The sequence below is a fragment of the Neovison vison genome, chromosome 5 (genome assembly GCF_020171115.1).
Source record: "Neovison vison isolate M4711 chromosome 5, ASM_NN_V1, whole genome shotgun sequence".
Taxonomy (NCBI): domain Eukaryota; kingdom Metazoa; phylum Chordata; class Mammalia; order Carnivora; family Mustelidae; genus Neogale; species Neogale vison.
In genome coordinates, this window is record NC_058095.1 from 120,827,636 (window position 1) to 120,833,635 (window position 6,000).

A 6,000-nucleotide genomic window follows, 5' to 3' on the forward strand; every position below is an offset into this window, starting at 1 on the left:
TTCCATCAGCCAAAAAAAAAAAAAAAAAAAAAAAAAGTACCTTTCATCAGCCAGCCAAAACAGTATGAGTAGTGCTGTAGATCTTTTAAATGTTACTGGAATGTTTTCTGAGAATTCTAATTTTTTAAGGTATATTAGCTAAAACCCACCAATAAACTTCTCTATGGTTTCTTTTTGGATTTGGTTTGTGTTAGTATTAAATAAGGCAGTTAATCTATTTTATTTAATCATACTTTAAAATATTCCAATCTTTATCTTATAAAAAGTTTAATATTTCTACCCCTTATTAATAACATAAAATTATGCTAGCTGCCATACCAATTCATTTTCAGCAGTTTATATAGTTTTCCCTTTTGTTTCATAGGTAAGAACTTTGATCCTATTAAACAATTTTTTAGGGTTAAACTAAAATTATTGTGTTATTTATGTTTATACCTGAACATTATTGAAATATACCTAAAAGCCAGACATCAAAATTTAACACACACACCAAATATGCACATGCACACATATTTACCCAAGAAATGCCACGAATTTGATTATAATCTCTACCTCTTTGACAACTCTTCATTTTACCTATACATTACACTACCTTGTTACAAGTTAAGTAATGAGAAACTATATATTGAGTTATTTTGTTTGTATTTGTTAGTACAAACAGGATAAATTAGATCTATTAGATTAAAAATATTTAAATATGGATTCAACTGTTTTAGTCATCATTTTTATGTAAAGCATTCCATAATTCCTTTCTTCATAGTTTCTAGTATATAACTCAAAATCTACTTATTGGCACATTTATTTGTTTTAAAAATGAAGTCAGATTTGCAATTCTAGAAATGATGGAGTGGGGTATACTTCTCTATATCCTTCCTGTTAAGTACAGCTAAAAACTCTGGACGTTATATAAAACACATAAAGACTGAAAAGTGGAATGAAGAAGGCATTCTAGTGAAGGAACTTTGGACATATAAAGCAATGAAATTTCCTGCTTTTTCTGCCTTATAGACCCTGTATTGGGCACTAAAGAAGCCAGAAACACCAACAGGGAAAGGGGGGTAAAATCTGTTCTTTCTAACTAAGGATCAAAAAAGGGCTGCCTATCAAGAGAAAAAAATATATAGGCAACAACCGCCCTACTTCAACTTCCATGGGAAAGGATAAGGCCATGCTCCCACTCCCACCAGGAAAGACCTTATGGAGAACTTAGAGTTCCAGCTCATTAGGCCATAACAAGGTATGCTTTCCTATGAGAACACTGGTGTCAGAGAAGGCCAAATATGGGGCCAAGACTTCACTACCACCAGGGGTAAGGACAGCTCCCTCTTCCATGGTGTCAATGAAGTCCACATGGGGAGACTAAATGTCGACTCCTACCCAACAGGGAGGCACCCTCTCCCAGGGTCTCAATGGAACCTGGACATCTACCCTACCTGAGAACAACTGAGTGATGTCCACCTTTCCCTACCGGTATGGTGTCAGAAGAGATCTGCTAAAACTAAACATTTAAACAAAATTCAGGGTCTCATTACACAACACTCAAAATGTGCAGGATATAATTTTTAAAAATCATCACAACAAGAACCAAAAAAAATCTTAACTAAGTTAAGATAACCAATATACCCCAACACCAAGATAACACAGGTGGTAGAATTATCTGAAGAGACTCCAAAGCAGCCATGACAAAAATATTTGAGCAATTATGAATGTGATTTAAACAAATAAAAAAAAGGGTCGGCAAAGAAATAGAAAATCTCAGCAAAAAATAAAAGATATGAAAGAGAACCAAATGAAAATTTCAGATTTACAAAATATAATGGTTGAAATTAAAGTCCCAATGAGAGTTCAAGAGCAGAATGGAGGACAGAGGAAAGAATCAGTGAATTGGAAAATAGAACAATAGAAATTATCCAATCTGAGCAACAAACAGAAAAAACAGGCTGAAAAAAAGAAAATTAACTGAGCCTTAGGGATTTGTGCCTAAAGCAAAAGATCTAACATTCATGTTGCCAAAATCTCAGAACAAGACAAGAAAGAAAAGAGTGCTGAAAAAGTAGTCAAAGAATTAATGGCTAAAAATCTTGTAAATTTGGCAAGAGATATACATCTACAACCAAAAAACTGAGCAAACCCTAAGCAGATTAAACCTAACGACATTCATGCCAAGACACAACATAATCAAACTTCTGAACACTAAAGAAAAGGAAAAAATTTGAAAGCAGCAAGAAACATTTCACTTGGGAGAAGGGGTGGAATTCTAAGATTTCTCACCAGAAAACATGGAAGACAGAAGAAATAGTAAAATATTTTTCAAATGCTATAAGAAAAGAATTTTCAATCCAAAATCTTATATGCAACAAAAGTATCCTTCAGGAATGAAATGAAAATTACGACATTTGCTGAAGGAGGAAGAATAAGAGAATTTGCTACCAGTAAATCTATCCTAAAAGAGTAGTAAAGGAATTTTATAAAACAGAATGGAAATACTGAAAGAAGAAATTTTGGAACATTATTAAGAAGAAAAAACTATGGAAAGAATAAAAATATGAATAAATACAATAGACCTCCCTGCTCTGAGTTTTCTAAATTGTATGTGATGGTCAAAACAAAAATTATAATGTTTTCTGATATAGTTCTCAATGTATGTAGAGAAAATATTTAAGACAATTATATTATAAATGGGGAAGGGCAAAAGGACTTAAGGGGAAATAAATTTTCTACAATTCACTCAATCCGATCAAATGTCAATGGCAGGAAATTGTGAAAAGATATATATAATATATATATATATATAAGATATATCTATCTATCTATCTGTAGATATATATATATAATATATATAAGATATATCTATCTATCTACAGAGAGATAGATATATCTTATATATATAATATATAATATAAAACTAGAGTAACCACTAAAAAAAATCCACACAAAGCTCTCTATTCATAAACATTATACATAAATAAAAATGGAATTCTAAAATACATTGAGAAACCCATGGGGAGACAGGAGAAAAATAAGAAAAAGACACAAAAAACCAGAGGGATCAAATAAAAAACAAACAAAAAATGATACGCTTTAGTCAGAAATGTTGAGGTTGGCAGTGGAAAAAAGAGTAACATGTGGAATATCTTTGTGGTTATAGAACAGTTCTGTATATTGATTGTCATAGTGGTTACATAAATATGTACATGTGATAAATGACATGGAACTCTACACACACATTGTACCAATATCAGGTTCCTGGTTTTGATGCGTAAGATACAACCATTGGGGGAAACTGGGTGAAGAGTACATGAAATCTCTTTCTACTCCTCTTGCAATTTTCTGTGAATCTATAATTATCTCATAATTAGTTTTAGATTTAAAAAATGAGGTCAGACATCTTCTGAGATGAAGTCTGATTTGGTTGATTGGTTTGACAATGTGCTATTGCTATCTCAATAAGCTCTATGTTGATCATTAATGAGCTTAGTTTTCTACTCTAAGCTTTAAAGTAGAAAAACTAAGCCACATGATAAAAGTATTTTATCAAACATATAATTCTAGCAAAATATAATAAAATTAACAATATATTTATTTTCCCCATCCTTTCTGAGTGTGTATTGTATTTAGATAAACAGAGTGCCTATAAATTTTTAAATAGTAAGTACAATTTCCATCTGGTAAGTCTGATAAAGTCTTTTTGGTATACTGTACTTTCCGGAAATTGGAAACTCGAGTTCAGGAAGACAAGAGAAAATTGTAAAAATTTCCAAATTAAAGAAGAGCTTAATCATATATATCTAAACTGGATGATAGTGTGTATTAAATCATTATGATATTAGAATCCCATTGGATACATTCAACATAGTGATGTAGGATGCCTCGGTGTCTCAGTCAGTTAAGTGTCTGCCTTCAGCTCAGGTCATGATCCTGGGATGGAGTCCTGTATTGGGTTTCCTGCTCAGCAGGGAATCTGCTGCTTCCTCTGCCCCTCCCTCTGCTGTGCTCTCTCTCTCTTTCTCTCTCTCTCAAAAATAAATAAAAATTTGTAAAAAATTTTAAATAGTGATATAGTAGTTTCATATTTAAATATAAGTATTTATAAAGTACCAGAAATATCGTCCTTTGCAATTACTTAAACTTATAATGAAAAATCTTTGAGATCAATTTGAAAATGTTTGGGAAGTCAATTAAGCAAAAAATGCTGAAAGACCATATACATAAGCCCAGTATCTAACAGAACTGCCCTTCTTCCCCAGACCACTCTGGGCATTGACCATCTATCACCACCACGGGACTTCATAGCCACTCACATTGGACTTCTAGGATTCAATCTCTCTCCTTAGACTTCTGTCTTAGTCACTACTGGACCTTCCTAGAGCCAGTCTTGGAGTCAGATGTTCTGGGTGTGGAGACAAAAAGACTTTCATGGTCATCTAAACAAAGAGTAAATGGGGGGAGGGAGCCTGGGAGGCTCAGTCAGTTGAGTGTCTGCCTCTTGATTTCCGTTCAGGTTGGAATCTCCGGGTTATGAGATGGAGTGTCCCCAACGCACGGGCACCAGGCTCCAGCTTGGCAGAAGTCTGCTTCTTTCCATTTTCCTCTCCCTTTGCACCTCTACCCACTCACACTTGGCTGCGAGCTCTCGTTCAGTCATAATTCCACAAGCAATAACTAACTCCATGTACATGCGTGAAACAACAAGCATGCAATGACTGCTGCTTGGCCACCAGCAATCACAAGACACCAGCAATGATAAAGGCATAGGGGGCAAGTAGTGTGCCTCAGATTTGACTTAGTATGAGAATATAAATGAAGAAATTATTAGTTTTCTCTAAGATGATCTGGGATAATTCTCAGACAAGGTCATGCCTGAATATGTTTTTTGTTTTTGTTTTTGTTTTGGTTTTGGTTTTGGTTTATTGCTAGAGAGGTCTCCATCAAGCGAGTAAAAGGAAGGGGAGGAGAAAACATGGAGATATTAAGCAACAGGGGACACAGGGTATCCAATGGGGATATTCTTCAACAAATGATGTTGGAAACTGGACAACTGCATGCAAAACAATGAAACTGGACCACTTTCTTACACCATACACAAAAGTAAAGTCAGAATGGATTTAAAGGCCTAAATGTGAGACCTGAAGCCATAAAGTTCCTATAAGAAGACACAAGCGGTATATTCTTTGACACGGGCCATAAAAACATTTTTCTAGATAGGTCACCTCTGGCAAGGGAAACGAGCAAAATTAAACTATTAGGACTACACCAAAGTCAAAAGCTTTCACGCAAAAAAGAAACATCTACAAAACAAAAAGGCAACCTACTGAATGGGAAAAGATATTTGCAAATGATATGTCTGTAAGGGGTTAACATTCAAGATATATGAAGAACTTCTATAACTCAACACACACACACACACACACACACACACACACCTGAATAATCTTATTTTTAAATGAGCAGAAGACCTGAAAAGACATTTTTCCAAAGAATACATACAGACAGCTAACAGATGCATAAAAAACATGTTCAATGTCACTAATCATCAGGGAAATGCAAATCAAAACCATAATGAAATATCACCTCAAACAAATAAGAATGATTACTATCAAAAAGACAAGAAGTAGCAAATGTTGGCAAAGATGTGGAGAAAACGGAACTCTTGGGCACTGTTGGTGGGAATGCAAACTGGTACAGCCTTTGTGGAAAACAGTATGGAGGTTCCTTAAAAAATTAAAAATAGAATTACCATGCTATCCAGTAATTCAACTATTGGGTATTTACCCAAAGAAAAAACACTGACTTGAAAGATATATGCAGTCATATGTTTATGGCAGAATCATTTATAATAGCCAAGATATGGAAGCATTCCAAGTGTCCATCAATAGACGAATGGATAAAGAAGAGATAGTATGTGTGGAGACATATGGATATAGGATTATAGATATAGATGATATATAGATATAATTCAGCCATAAAAAAGAATGAAATCATGTCATTTACAACAACATG